This window comes from Coturnix japonica, chromosome 23, assembly GCF_001577835.2.
Source record: "Coturnix japonica isolate 7356 chromosome 23, Coturnix japonica 2.1, whole genome shotgun sequence".
NCBI lineage: Eukaryota > Metazoa > Chordata > Aves > Galliformes > Phasianidae > Coturnix > Coturnix japonica.
Window position 1 is genome coordinate 2,724,624 of NC_029538.1, and position 16,486 is coordinate 2,741,109.

At 45.1% G+C, this 16,486-nt stretch overlaps 1 long non-coding RNA gene across 1 annotated transcript; it reads left to right on the forward strand.

The window, feature by feature from the left end:
• Positions 1-287: 287 nt before the first annotated feature.
• Positions 288-7,388, forward strand: LOC116654353. The gene is made up of 4 exons (XR_004309549.1): positions 288-874; positions 3,046-3,183; positions 4,783-5,008; positions 6,066-7,388. It is a non-coding gene; the product is annotated as an uncharacterized LOC116654353 (long non-coding RNA).
• The last annotated feature ends 9,098 nt before the right edge of the window (positions 7,389-16,486 follow it).

Genomic DNA, 16,486 nt, shown 5'->3' on the forward strand with positions numbered 1-16,486 from the left:
GGTTGCTCCCAAAGACTTACACTGCAGGCTCAGCTCCTCCAGACTCAGCTGCTTCCATGCAATCCAGTGCTCCCTGCGGTGTATCCCCACTGCACAGGGCTGTGCACTGCCCTGCTGCAGCCTTTGGAGCAGAGCAGAGCAAACCAAAGCACTGTTTTCCTTCAAATAACCCACTGCTGGCTAATTAGCTCTTTTGTTCTGCATACACAAACTCAGCTACTTAATTACAGGTCACCTTGTCAATAGTTTCTCAGTTTGCCCTGGGTCTTGTTGCTGGGAGGCACATTTAGCAGCAAGCAGGGAAGGAAAGCTGCAGCACTGCTAGGAACAAGATTTGCTCAGAACAAGCTTTAAAAGAAATCCTCCCGGGCTGTCTGGAAGAGCTGTTGTTTCATGAGGAAACACAGCAACCAGAGCTCCCATTATGCCTCGTTGGTTTGTCATTCTGCAGGCATAAAGATCAGCAATGCTGCAATCCAAATGACTTCTCTTCCACGAGCTTTTGCAGCACATAAAGGAGTTAAAACCAAATCAAAGCAAACAGTGCTACCCAGCTGTAGTCCACAAGAGTACTTTCAGTTATTGACCTGTGCTGCGTTTATCTCAGAGCCACTGGGCTTTTTATTGTTTTGCCTTTCTCTCCAATGAGACAGAAGACTTTTTTCTACCTTTGATGCCTCTGCGTTCAGTGGGGTGTCAAGAAAATCCTCACACAGAGCAGATGCTGCAGAAATACAACACTGCAAATGAAAGAAGCAAGGCAACGTGGAAGGCAGACAGACCATGATGTTTCAGCTCACACCAGGAGCCCAGCCACTGTCCCTCCTGCACCTTCGGAAGCACTGAGATCTCATTATGAGGGTTTGAGATGAAGGTAAGCAAAAGAAGGACCGTGTGTGGCCTCATCATTACAGCCTGTGCTCCTCCAGACTGTGCCTAGAGGCATGGTCTCAGGAAGATGGATATTGCATGGACATTGCATGGACTTACCCACAGCTTCATACCAGGCACATTCAGCAAGCAACAGAGCTGCTGGGTTCAGTCCCTGCAGGTTTCCCTCACACCCCGTGTAGCAGAGGAAGGACTGGGAGTACTTGGAGCTAAATGAGCTTTCTCTTTACATTTAATCAGCCCAGTATGTTAATTGAATATGAATTGATTGCAAAGGACGTTAATTGAGATTTAAGAGAGATACATTTAGGCACCCATGTAATTAACTCAAAATAACAGAGGCAATAAATGTGGAAGCTTATTAATACAATAACCAAGGATCATTTGGGTAGTTCCTCCCCACACCCACACGACTGCACAGCACGGTTATTGCAAGTTACATGCATCCTTCCAGAACACACGCTGTCAATTGCTGTTCAATGAGAGCTGGCTTTGGTATTGCCTTTGCCTCAGGGCTGAGGCTGTCCCCTGCTGTCCTTTGCTCTGGGGCTGCTGCTGCTCTCTACTTCCACACCAGCCCCGCTCCTTTGATCTACACACCTTGCAAGAGTTCAACCAGGAGCTGTTCATAAATGCAACAGAGAACACCGGGTTGGGAACAGGTAGAAAGGTTTGGCTACTTGACCCAAGCTTGGCATTCAAACAGGTCTTTATCTCCCACTTTGCCCTTCTACAAGCAATAAATTATTGGAAAACTTCTGGCTTATACCAGTTTTCTTTATGGTTTACCCATTCCCCAAATGGAAAGTCCACGGGCAACAGAAAACCCACACACAGCACTTAGAGGCTTCTTTTTGAAGCAGCAGCCTTTTTTCCCCCCCTTGTTTTTCTCAATATCTTCCTCCAGCATCAAAGTTCTCCTTTGAAATAAAACTGTACAATGTGGCCCATTGGGGCTAATTACCAAATCCTCAGGTGGATGTTCTCCTTTACAAAGGTTGAAAAAGGAAGGAAAGGAAGCTAAGTCAAGTCAGTACATTAACGCTTTTCAAAACATCCATCATTTATCTATCAGGGTGGTGAGGTCTGGATGTCTCCTTGATAACTATTGGCCATTCCAACAAGCTGCCAAGGAGCACCACATTCACTGAGGTTTGAAGAGAAATTGCTGATGATAGGAAAAACAGGTTTCCCACCCCATAATAATTAAAGGATTTTCATGGCACTCTTACTTCAAGGGGGCAAAAAGCCAGAAATATACACATTGTTATGACTCAATGCACCAAAATCAGTGTTTACATTGGCTCAAAGAGAACTGCAGATGATTCCCTGGATGTCTCATTTAAATATTTGTTAGTGTAAATGAATATTTTTAAAAGCAAATTGTATTCAAATGAGAAATAAAGTACCCACGTTTTCAGCGCTGCACACAAAGGAAACACTTTGATTTCAAAGAAGTTCCATCATCAGCGGTCTTTTAAAAAAGGCACAGAGTATTTCATGTGCTTAATCAGCTGTAATCATGTTTTGCTGCTGCTATAGAAAGAGTGAAATTATGTACATAAAAATACCAAACTGAAATCTGAAAAGAAATCTTAAACCAAGCCTGATTCCTTTATTATGTTGGTGAGCTCTTGATTCCAACGCATACACCCATGTGGGAAGATCTGCAGCTTAAAGCCCCAAGCTCTGGACCTATAGCATAGCATGGGTGAAATGTGCTTCCTAAGTAGCAGAGGAGAAGCCACAGCAGGGCCTTCACAGTTGTGCTGCAAAACCCACAAGACCAACACAAAGCCCTCCAATGCTGAAGACATACCCAAGAGCTTAACTTAAGCAAACCACTATGAGCCAAGCCTTGAAGGATGTATTCATTTAAACTGAAAATGAAATGAAAAACAACTAACAACCAGAAAACAAACAAGGGATGCAAACCCACTGAGACTGACAAGGCTTAACCCCTAAAAATCTTCATTTACTTTAATTGAGTTAGGTTAGAACTAATAATTAAGACCATGTGATAAAAACCAAAGCAAAGTGTTGTCTTTACCTTACTTGAAAGCCAAGACATCAGTATTGAGCCCAATTTCACCAATACTCTTGGTTCATCAATAATCTAAGCGAGTTTAACTTACTTTTTGCTGGGTTTTGCAGGAAGAAGATTCTGTCTTGCTGCCTCTCTGAGGTGACAAGTGTCCCATTGCTCCCACAGATGGCCTCTTCCTGCATCCTACCTGCACAGCTCAGGTCTCAGCCTGTCACTAATTCTGGAGTGTTAAGAGATCTGCCTGTGTGAGTACAATGTTCTCTCAGCTTTTTTTTTTGGTGTTGGTTCTATGCTGCTGTACTTTGCCTTGAGCTGCCATCACCTGCTCTCTGAGCAAGGCACATCTCTGCCCAGCAGCAACCAGGCAGGTACAGGGATCCAAGAGCAGCAGCCCAACAGTTGGCAACAGCTCCAAGCTTGGGTAGCCATGGGCATCATTCACCTGGCTCCAGCATGCTCCAGTCATCCAAGTGTCACCCCATACAGAAACAGACTGCAGTGGACAAAGTACCTCTCCATGTTTCCTCTTAGGTGCTGATGGAGGTGTTCAAAGCACATGCAAGAAGGTAGCTAATGGTTCCTCTTTCTATTTGCAGATGTGTGCTCTTTTCTTCCCCTCCTTCCATTTAGAATCACTGTTCCTTGACACAAAATGAATGTCCTTACTTCATGACAAGCACTGGCCCAACACCACTTCCATCTGGCCTGATGCATCAGGGATGTATCTCTTGCCTTGCTCCCCTCAGACCTGGGATGTCCCTCAGGAGCTCATCCATCTACCTGCAAGGAAAAACACCTCCATCAGCTTGGTGCACTGCTTCAAAGCTTAAAGATGACGGGAAACATTTTGGATGCTATCACAAAAATTCATAGCCATTTTTATTTCCATCTAATCTGGTATTTTGGGGGGCTACCTTTTTCCCTTTGCTATAAGAATAGTTAGGACTGTGCTGAACTTGGACGACAGAATAAAGCTTCAGAAAGACCAATCTGTGTTTTAAGAAAATGGACAGAGAATCCTATACACACATCAGGCCTCTTGCCAGAGAGGCACAGAGCTATGCAATCTGCCAATGGGATTTCCCCCTTTCCCTGAACCAGACTCACTGTGCCATTACCCTCAGGAGGCACAGATCCACGTTTCAGGCACTCAGCACTGCTATATTTGCTCCACACAGGCAGGTGCTTGCAGAATAGATGCTATCATTGCATTTAAGCTCCAAGCTAAACTGCTCCAGGGGGACAATCGGTTTACAAGCAGTTCTGATGAGGCCATTAGATGCACCACCATCAGTGCTAATCAACACAACTGGAGCTGTTCGGTGTACTTTCAAAGTGCTCCCATCAGCTCCATGGAATAACACAAAGCTCACGTTGCCTTATAATTTCCCTTGCAAATTTACCACATTTGGTGAAAGTAGGATTTTCTGTCATGAAATGGCACACAACTATCACAGCAAATGCTTCTGGCATAGTGTGGAGCCTCACCACTGCTCTGATGGGCATCAGTGCACACCAGCCAGGGCTGCAGGACCCAGTCCACCCATGCTGCAGTCAGATGTGTTTTGTAGGAGCTTTGGGTGCTCACAAATACAGGGAGCACCCTTAATAGGATAGAAGCTGAAGCTCACAAAGCTTCTCCAGCACAGTGCTGGAGGTAAACAGCAACATCCAGAGGCTCAATAGCAAAATCCACCATTGGCCAGGCACTTATATCAACTTTTCCAACAGGTTCCTCAGCTGACACTGAAGTCCTGCAGCCACGGAGCATGGAAGCCACATCTCAGAAAATCCTACCGCATTATTTGTTACTTTACTTGCTTTTCCTATATCATCCCCTTCAGATCACTCCCAGCCTACCTGAGTACGTGCAGCTGACAGCCAAGAGCACACAGCCCTGCCAAACCCTCCTGGACCATGAGAAGAAACCATGTTTATAGCCATGGATGTCCACCATCACAATTCCATCTGTCCTGGCTGTGGGAGTATAGGAACAGAGTCCTAAGAGTGCTGGGGACATCTCAGAGCAAAAGAAAAGGCCCTTCATCTCCAGAAATCAGACCACTGCAGGTAATGTAGCTCAAATATGCCGATATTTTACTGTGGCCGTATTTTATAGCATGGCCATAAAGGTAATAAAACAAAAGGTTAATACTAGCAAGTCCATAAATTTAGTAGTGGAGGATTAGTACATTCTGGTTCAGTTTCTCATACTTCATGGAAATTTTAGATACAAAGGTTTCAGTTTGTCCTTGCACCAAGTTTGAGGCAGCAGAAAGAACCAGGCAGGGCTGTTCAATAGCTTCTGAACCTCAGCAATAATTGACACTGAAAAAACCCTACAGTACAGGCTGGACTGGCATGGGACTGAATGGCATGACAGCTCCCAGTTTCTGTGTCACAATCAGTGCCTGCCCTCAGTGGGCTGTGCTGTAGAATCCCCTCCTGAAGCCAACATGAGCTGTCTGGATGCCACTGCTGCAGCCACAGGTTGCCCACCTCAGCCATCAGAGTGGTTCTGATTGCACACACAATGTGCTCCACTCCTTCTTATGTGTGCAGGCAGCTGACACCAAAGCTTTACTGGTCCAGGCACAAACAGCTCCATGAGCTTCTCCACTCCTGCAGCTATGAGCTTACCAGGACCCAAAGCAAACCCACAGCATGCAGTCCTGCTGTGCATCACCTCCCTGTGCTCACATCCATACACAATGACAGTGGGGCACTCCCAGATTGATCTCAAGGGCCAGGAATGGCAGAACTGGTAAACTGCAGAATTATTACCCATAGGAATTACAAGAAATACGTATTTAAAGCAGTTCCTGTATGAAGTTATTTGAGGGCAAACTATTTTTCCTGGTTCTCATGAGAGTTATGGCTCATTCTGCCTCTCAGTGTAGCCCATTGTTTTTCCAAGAGTCACTTCAAGTATTTTATCTCGAGCCAAGATTAGTACTGTGCCATTTACTATTCTCATTACAATATCCATGAGAACAAGCCCTCCACATCTTCAATACCACCTGTAGCCATTGACTTATAGTTATGTTCCTGCACTGTGTTACTTTGATGTCTTCCGTATTTGGTTGTTTTTATGGGGCTGCCTCTTCTGTTTTCTCTCCTTTTACAGCCTCACTAATCTGTGTGAAGTAGAAGCAGGAGGGAAGGAGCAGAAGAGGTGATCAATCAAACTGCAAAACACTGAACAGGAAAAAACAGCACGGTGCAAAAAAAAACTACTTCCAGCTGAATGGAGGTAATTGGTTCCCAAGGGTACAAGAAGCATTTCCTCTCCCAAGTGATGTGAGCTTCCTACCATAGGCCCTGTAATACATGTCACCAAACATCACAGGGCTATTCCTTGGAGCCTGATAGCCTCAGCAAGTCCCTGTCTGTCCTAAGGAATGGAGCAGCAGAAGGCAGAATGCTGTGCAGGGGTTAACCCAGCCATGTTTTAAATATGTTCCCTTAACAAGCAATGGACATAACAGCCAGCCCCGTGCCAGAGGTCCCCTGCCTTGTTAGCAAAGCACTGCTCAGGGCAGCTCCCCAGGCGCGATGCTGCAGGGGCTCTGGCCATAATTTGGGTACTGAAGTAGTTATTTCCCTTTCTAAGCAGTTCCTCTTTGATGTGAACTCTGAGTTCAGACACCAGAGAGGATGTTTCCCTCTGCAACCTGTGGCTGTGCAAGCAGCATCCTCCCCAGGAAGGTGTGCATTCCATTTGTATGGCATTACTTTTCATGCTTCTAGTAGTACCCACAGAGCCTGCAACTGCCTGGCACTGCTCTTGTGAAAGGATCTCCGCAGGACTGGAAAGGCACAGGGCTCCTGCTTATCATACACCAGACACACAGGGGCACACAGGCTTTCTTTGTCCATCTGGAGGCTCAGGTCAGGTTTTGTGCAAAGAAATCAGCTGCCCATCACAAGACTTCATCTACAAAAATGTTTCCTCAACCTCTAAAGCAAAAGCCAAGCCATGAATCTCGATAAAATGGCAACAAGGTGGGACAAAAGAACAAGGTTGTACAGGACATTATATGCAGGATGGTCTGAGAATTATGTCCTTAAGTTGCCTTGAAACAGCGCAGCAAAGATCTTCTAACAAAGTTAAATGTGCCTGGGAACAATTGATATGGAATGAGCAAGATGGCTGGGAGGATTGGCCAGTAATTTTAGAAATAAAATTGTGATTAAAAACACTTCACTGTTAAAAGCTGGGAAGCAGATCGTCTGATTGTGATTAATACAGTACTGCAAGATGGGGCTGCCCAGAAGAATGGCAGAGACTGAACTGGAGTTAAATTCTTATCCAACGAAATGTATCCAGTGTAATCCAATAGGTCTTCAAAGGTTAATGTAAGCTAAATCAACGCCGCTTCTGTCCAGATAAGGTGTGGGAAATTGTCCTTGAGTGTGAATGTTCACAAATCTGGAGATGAGAGTAATAAAGGGCTTTCATCTCGTTCTAGCCTCTGCCAAATCCATTGCAATGCATGGGAAGTTGATAAGGGTACTGATTTATCAGCATAACACTGGAAGTCGTTTTAAAACATTGCTTCTTGGTTTACATCTTGGTTTTCTTAATAAACGTTAAGAATAAAAGAAAACCAACACCTTTTCTGGCAGTCCAAGAAGTGGGAGCAGCCAGTGGCTCTTACAGAGATCGATGTGGCCCAGCAGGACCCCAGTGTAACCCTGGAGGTGAGGAGCATCTGGAGGGCTGGCTGAGTAGTGAGGTGACATGGGGAGCACTGCTGTGCTGGGATAAGGAGCTGAGTGGAAGCAGAGATTCAGCATGCTCTGAAACTTCAAGCATGTGGTTAAATCCCAGGGATGAAGGAGATTTCCAAGCTCTGCTCAAATCCATCAAAGCTAACGGGGTGCTTAGCTTCCATTCAGGACTCTGAAAACATCCCTATAAATTCATGGCTAAACTTTAAACACAGGCTTAAACGCTTTTCTGGTGAGTTAAGTTGGATCTTCTCACTTTCCTGCTTTCAGCCCCCAACTTTGCCACTGGTCCAGCTGCAGTTTTGCTGTGCACACCTCTTGGCTCAGCCTGAGCAGGCACACAAATAATCTCCTGCTCTACGTGCAGCTGGGCATGCACTGACAACATGCACAACTTCCTTCCTATACAACACCGAATCTCAGGATCAATATGAAATTCTACAATAGGAGATCTCAGAATCAAAAGGACAAAAAAAAAAAAGGAAAAGCCTTTGAGCTCTACCAGCCCTTGAACAAAGGAGGATTTCTTCCTTTAATGCACCAAGGCTTTGTCCAGCCTGGTTTAAAGGCTTGGGGTCACCAGACCCTGCAGAGCCCACAGTGTCACTATGGTCTGGTGATAAAACTACGTACAAAATATGCAGATTTGAATTACTTTGTAGATAGCATTGACCACTATAAAGCTCAGCTTCCTTCATTGTTTGCTGCTAAACACACAGCAGCTCTCCTGGCAGCTCCCTAGCCAGTCTTCTCCTCTATCCAAGCAGATGGTGCTAGGAGGGATGCACTCAGCATTAACTCCGTGTGTTATCGTTACAGTAGATTAATACCTGAACACTCTGTAAAGGCATGAATTATGACTACACATACAAACAAGCAGTATATGTTCACAAACTTCCAGGAGATGTATTTCCCCTGAATGAGCTGTCTGTTACCAAGTACTTACATATTATGTTTACACAGGCTTTTATAACCAACACTTGAAGCACCAAGCACTTTAAAACTATCAGTTAGATTAATTCAGCCATCTGCATAAAGCCAGCCCCTCTGCTTCCCCTGTAAAGGAGACCAGCTTACAGCCCCCTGCCCACACCCAGCCCTGCCACCAGCACACACAGCAATGGGGCACTCCCTGCACAGCCCTGTGCCACCTTCAGACTGCCACAGAGTTAATTACATGAGATTCCCCCTTGCAGCACTCATCTCCCTCTCTCAGGACCCACAATGCCAAAAGTTGACCTGAAGCCACTTCACATAGATAACGTTGTGCGCAGCTGAAATAATTTACTGCTTCATATCATTAGGTATATTGTGGGGCAAAGAAGAGCCCAAGGGTACATCAGGGAGCTCCTGCCACCAGGTGCCTGTGGCTCCAGCCCTTGACTCAGCACTGTGGTCCTGCAGGCTCTATTATCCCTTTGAGCACATACAAATTAGCTCATTTGTCTGTCACCTCATTATACTGCCAGTTCTTCAGAACTGGGGATTTTTCTTGGTGTGATTTGTACAGTGCCCAGCACAGACCCATGCGCTCAGTCTCACCAAGGAGCAGCCAGGCTCTCGTCATCGGATAAAACAATCAACATCAATCTATTTCGCAGCTCTGGCTGCCTCCCCTGTCTTTAAATCAAGCCTGAGGTACCATGCTTTCCTGTCACCTGCGCTCTTCCCCTCAAATCATTATTTTATAGCCTGCAAAGAAGTTTAGCTTAGGAGAAAAGAGGCAAAAAGTAGCATCTCAGCTCCTCAGCGAGAGATGGAAGGCTAAGTAGTGGCAAGAAGGGCAGCCAAATCTCAGAGTATTATTTAAGAGAGAGTAATAAATAACACAGGCAATGCTCGTGTGGGCTGTAATGGGTTTTATCAGCAGAACATGCATCTTAAGGAACAAGGCAGAGGGAGCCAGGTGACAAGTCCCACAGGCAGAGGCTCACGACAAACACTGCCTCCTGAGAAACAAGGCATGGGAGGACAGGAGACAGCCTTAGAGGGGATGGATGATGGAGATGGCTCTCTGCTGTCCCTAACTCTTGGCTAATAAAAAATCCCAGCAAATGGAAGTTAGATCTAGAAGGAATAAATCAACAGCATGGAGAAATAGAACAATGTAAACCACTGAGGCTGTTCCCATCCTAAACGCTTCCCGTTCTCCTCCATCTGGCAGGGGAGGGCCTCAGAGTGGGGTATTATTCCCAAGGGGAGGACACAGGTCCAGCATTGCTCCCCACATTCCCATACAGCATCACCCTCACCCTGCTGAGCCCCAGCACTGTGCTCCTGAGCCCCACCAGGGCACTGCAGGTGAGGCAGGGAGCTGAGAGCCCACCAGCCTCCTCCTCCCATTGCTTAACTCAATGTTTCCAGCTGTTGTCTTCCTGAAGAAAACAGCCCTGGATGTGTTAGGATGTGAGCGGTGCTTTGTGATAAGCCAAGCATTGTTCAGCACTCAGTACAACCTTGGCAGCAGTAATAGTCACCTTGCAAGTCAAGAAAAGCATTTGCAAATGCAGCCACCTTCAAACGAGAAGCACAAACACTATGCAGCAGGGCAAGCTCTGCACAGATCTAACAAGCCAGTCATTTGAAGGAAGTGTTTATGGAAAAAGATTTTAAACTCCTAATTAAGTGCCACTGGCCAGTGAGTCCCATTTGGCAGCACCCCCGTGCATGGGATAAAGTTTGTTCCATAGCTTTCACACCCACTCAGCGTGACAGGGAACAAGCAACACTCAGGAGAGCTCTGCTTTCTCTTGCATAGCTCAGTCAGACAGGACACAGGAGCAATGCATCAGCCAGGCTACGTTACAGCAAAGCAGTGACCACAAGGAGCTTGGGATGGATGATGGAGCAGCCCTCAGAAGCAGAGCACTGAGCAGAGCTGGGACATCCACACTATAATCAATGCCTGCCTCCAAAGCATCATCCAAAACACAGCAGAGAGCAGCTCCACAGCTCCTAAAATTATCTACATACATGAATAGCAATAGCTTACCATTAAGAAAAGGTCTGTATTATTCTTACGATAGTGTTGCAGTGTTCTTGAAAAATGGCTGTTATTTATTTGATCGTCCCCTAAAGATTCTTTTGTCACAGCCTATTGTGTAAATTTGTGTTCAGACCCTTTCTTCAAACGTTGAATTATTCACTTGATTGGCCTTAATGTCTTCTCCTGAACACCTCAATATGGTGCGATTATCATCAATAGGAGGAGGGCTAATAAAAATGTGGGAATAATAACTGCAGCCGGAGTTTCAAAAGGGAAAGGATAATTTTCTAACTGCTAAAACATTAGTAGTTAAGAAAGTTAAGATAAGGGTAATAAAGCCCCGTGCTTCAGGGCTTTGCAAAAGGGGTTAGGAAGTAATTATTTTAAATTCTTTCTTCAGTATTATGTAATTTAACTCTCGTTAATAAAGGACCCAATTTTCAAAGGCAATGAAAGATGTAGCTGGGAACTAGATGAGATTGTAGAAAATAGAAGTCAGAGCTCAACTTGCTTCAGTGCTTCCCAAAAGCCCCCCTGGACACTTATTTGCATCTTCCAACTCGGATGATAAAATATATTTTCTTTCCAAAATGTCAATTTGCTGAAAGCGAGGTGTTTCAATGTAATGCAGGGGCACTCACACGTATGTCTGAGGTCCCATGAACTGCAGGCTGAGGCACTGGGCTGGATTCATCTGTAATTCAGAACCCCTGATGGATGAGAGATGCCAGCTGCCTGCCCTTTAAACATGGCTTTGGAAGGAGCCCTGCTCATTGGCTGGGCACAAACATGAAGATCCCTTTCCTCTGTTTCAGACACTTTCTTCCAGCCTTGCCATGCTCCAGCAGGGCAAAGGAGCGTGATTTAGGTGCCCCATCCCTCATGCATTCAATATAATATCTTGCATTTTGTGATACTCGTGCTTTATGTTTTCATATGAGATGCTTTTCACCTCCAATATACCACAGCACGGATGGTGAGAGGACTATCTCTTCTATCTCCACTCAGTTATCTTCAATCAGAACCTCCATTGGTGTGTAACTGCCCCCATCACACATCCTCCCCCATCTCCATTGTCCTGCTGTCTCACTTCCAATCTCAGCATATTAATAGAGCTCCTTCAAAGTCACCCACAAAAATAATATGTACGGATGTAAGAGCCAGAAAAAAGCTATTCCTGAATATCAGCCAATGCTTGGTAGATATTTTCAACTTATCCTAAGGGAAAACATATTAAAATGAAATGCATTTCTCCCATTCACTATCACTACATCTTAATATTATTTTGAATTTAAACCTAAGCAAGGTGGTGTCCAGGTCATCAGAGCCTGTTTTGGCCTTGCAGAGGCAAACATGTCCAGCTGGGCTCAGCAGGGTCCTTTCAGACATCTGCCTGCTGCATGCTATGCACACAGCATGCATCACAGCATGGCCCCTGGCATGAATAATGTGGAGTTAGCAAAAATACAGTCACCGTGACAACTGCTTCCAAACAATATAAAGTCTGGGTGGGTAAAAAAATGGCCTGGGAAGAGGTCAGCACTATGTGGATCTGGTTCAAGGGGGAGTGGAGCGTGGAGTATGGGCCAACCATCATGCAATGCAATGTAATTGGAAGGTGATGGCTTCTTGCTTCAAGGGTGTCCCATAGAGTCCTTTGGAGGTGCAGCTCTTTTAGCCTGATGGTTGCTCACCAACAGCTTACACCGCCTATATGCTATTTATGACATGCCTCTATTGGCCAGAATCACTCGGCCTTGTTTCTGGTCTTCAGCCAAGGAACTGAAGCAATTATGCTCCTAACAGGAATTAACATAAACACAGGAGTCATTTGTGATAGAATTGTGAACCCACTTCATTCCGTGCTCGGGTTTCCAAATTCCCCATGCTTTTTTGTATTCCAATAACAGTTTCCCATCATCAATTGTAACAAAGAACGCTTTCACATTTAAGAGATTCCACAATAATCTTGAAGGATATTTGCTTGGTATCAGATTCAAAGCCCCACATTGCCTCTGCTCCATCCATCTACAATCACTTCAGTGCAGAACGGCACCAGGAACTGAGCAATAAACACTGCTTCACAATGTGTTTGATCTGAAGAGGTGACTCCATCAGTCTACCACATTAGCAAGAAGGGAACTGGCTAAAGAGCTTTAAGGCACTGTCTTTTTTCTGCCATTAAAGGATTAAGAAGCTCCCAGGATGCCTGAGCCATACCCTACAAGGACCACTGCAACAAAGGACAGGGTTCTCCTGAGCTAAGAGCACTTCTTGTTTCCCATGCAGAATCAATCCCTTTCTCTGGAAGGATACCTCCAGGTTACACACCTTCCAGCCAGTTTTTAATCTCACTGTGTCTTGCTTCTTTCAAGGATAACTCCATCCATGCTTTTACAGGTCTATTGTGATGATTATTTCCTACATTGCTTGCATGAATCTACCAGGACATGGAACACATTCTTAACTCCAGTACTGTGGGATCACTACAGAAACAGAATGAGACACAAGAGATCAGATACCTTCAGAACTGCACTTACAGCACCTACAAACAGAGGCTGAGACAAGGTGGGGCACACAGGCCTACAGCACTTCATATGTGCTGTCTGCACGCAGGCAGCAGCAGAGAGTCGCTGCACTGGGAATTTTTTTGTTCTTACATAAAAGCTTTTATGTGTCCATTTCATCTACTACACCAAGTGGCACAATTGGAGGTGGCATTCAGTGAAGCTGACTTGAACAGCCTTCCCTGGAATATAGCCAGCTTGCTCACATCCCGTTGCTCTAGAGCTTCCCTTCACACCCTGGCTTGTGTCTCCTTTGGTAAGCATAGGATGCTGGAGGCTCAGCATCCCCACTATGATAACCTGGCACTGCACCCATTCCTGGTCCCTCAATGTCTGTTGCTGCATTCTGGCCACCATCCCCACTCTGAAGACCTATGCTGCCTTGTCTCGGAGGTTTCATGCCAGTGAAAGATGTCTTCATACAAGCTGCCATGAAATGTCTGCATGCTTAGCCAGGCAAAGTCATATTGCCTCTTTGTGCTGCATTCAGGTAAGTCTATTTTCCTCTAAACAACTCTACCATTGCTCTCATACGGCGGTGAGTTATGAGCCCATGGAAGTCCAGATCCATCATCCCAAGCATTAGCCCCGGCACGGCTGAGGAGGGCAGTTCATCACAGGGAGTTCAGAGCTCTGAAGCAGACATCCCTTGGCTTTTAGTGGATGTCATTCTTTCATTACTCACTGCAAATGGGGCAACAACAAATGAAAGGCTTTCCTCTTTTTCTTGCAGCGTTTCAGTAGATGGGCAAAGATAGCCAAGGCAATACATTGCAGGATACATTGCTTAACTTAGAGGTCTCTATGCTGTAGCTCCTTATAACTTATTCATGATTCATTACTCTTTCTGGGTTGAAAATTGAGAGAAAGCCATTAAGTAACTGGAATGCATATTTATTCAAGACTAAACAGCTGTTTTGGAATCGAGGCTGCAAATAACAACTCAGCAAGAGATGCCAGGTTTTTAAAGGCAAAACAGCAAACAGCACAGAGAGAGACTTGATGCCAACTGGGAGCTCATGAAGCATGTAAAAGTACCCCAGCCTCGCCACTGTTGCAAAGGCGACTGTATCAGATGGATTTCCAATGTGTGTGAGGAGCTGAACTCACCCAAATGGGACCAGCACAGCACTCCTGCTTTGTACAACAGCCAGGGCAGCTGTGGGGGCTGCTGGAGCTGCTCAGCAGAAGTTACAGTAATGTGTGCCCATCTGAGGATCCAGCTTTTCACGTTTTGTTAAATTCAAATCTTACCATCCACCATTTCTGATGAATATTATGAGCCTTCCTATTTATTTTTTTTTTCCCATTTCTCAAATGTCAAGTAGATCTTTTACAGCAGCTCTTAAGAAGATAAAGGGGATTAAAGGATCATTTTATCCTATTTAAAGTTAGCTCTGAGACGATAGGAGTAAACAGGGACATTTTAAAGGATGTTAATCTCAGCTCTTTCTTATCCTCCTCCCTTTTCTTTTTCTTCTTTGCTAGCAAAATTTCACTTTTGTGGGTGAAATGAGTGCAAGAAGGCAAATTCTACTACCCTTTCTCCACACTTCAAAAAGCAAACACAAAATATCTCTCCTGATTGCAATATTAAACATGAGTTTAAATTGGGCTGCCAATCACTGGCTTAGATTTTATGGCTAAAGCATGGAGAAAGTTAGAGGGAAACAAAAAGTTCTCTTGCAAATGGAGGAAGCCCATCCCTGACACTAGAATTAAAAAGCAAGGACACTGCTTATTAGAAGAATAATGGAAATAACATTGTTTAAAGAAAACTGAGAAGCAGAAATAAGAGCTTTGGACTAGCTGTAGGGATTTCAACACAGGCTGTCAGGAGACTGAGAGAGATAGGCAGACTTGTGAACCTCTAATGAGGGATGGTTATCTTCCACTTAATGCATACAAACCAAACCCCTACTGTTAGCACTCTTAGCCTGAGCTGATTTGTTGTCAGCAGAAGGTATCCAACAGGCTTCTCACTGCCTCTGTTCAGCCACGTAACAGGGACAGTAAGGAAACTGCTTTCTCTGCATAGTCAGACACATCACACCTGGTTCTCAAGATGCTTCTCAGGGCAGGGTCAGAAAGGTTGCAGTGTCCTGCAGAACTGAAGCCCTTGGTTTTGCTTGCTGCACTCTGTGACACCCAGGGCAGCACCAAGGCAGATGCTGGTGATGCTGTGCTGGGAGAACAGAGAGATGCACTGACAAAATGAATCTTGTTTGGGGCTCAGCAGATAATTACATTGAATAGTTATCTCCAAAGTATAAAGAAATGTTTGCAGTGCAGGAGAGATTCTCTTTCACTGAATTATGTGCTTTAATTGTTGCTCCTGCGAAAACCATCCTGAGATCTGATGCAGAAGTGACCATCACTCCTCCAGCTCCACCTCCAGGAGCACAGAGCTGCATTTTACAGATGGAGTTTGTGGAATTAAGAGTCATTACAAAGCAAGAGAAGAGGAAATACTGGAGGAGCATTGGAGTAGCTCCACTGTGAAGCTGCCTAGAGCATCAGCAGGCACTCAGATGTACTGAAGATGCTGTTCTGATACAGATGAAAACACCCTCCTGTCCAGCATGCCAAGGGCTGGACAAACCACAAGCCCTCATCTTTCTGTGATGGTGCTCCCATTGCACTGCAGGATCCTTCTGTCACACCACATCCCCACAGGATGCTGCTGATGGACACACCAGTTTCCCTCCTCATTGGTGTGAGCTGACCTGCAGAGGTTGGGGTTGGCAGAAAACCAGGCCCAGCAAAGAGATCTCATTGAGAGCTGCATTATGGCGCTGTGTGCTGCTGTTCCCATGGCAGGAGTGTGGCTTGAGGAGATGTTTCTGCTTGCTCACCCAGAGTTTAAGATTTGCTCATTCTTTGTTTATTTCCTTTAATCTAAAATAAAAGTAAATGAGACTGAAAGTTCATGTTTTACTCTTTGTCTGAGGAACATAACAAAGAAAAACAATTGCAGAGGAAGGCAGTACATTTCGCTTCCAAGCTTTCAAGGGATTATTACCAGCAACAGTAGAGAAAAAATAACAGCTTTTGAAACTTACGAGAAAATACTTTGACAGCATCCCCATTAAACAGCCTCCCTCATCTTTAAGCTGCAGTAATTACGTTCACTTAATACCAGACAGTAAAATATTTACAAACAACGCAGGGAATTAAATGAAGTTTCCAGCCATGGTACAGCTGAACGTCCAGCTCTGCCTCCTGTTCCTGGGGGAAGCATCACAACCTGGCTGTGCTGGG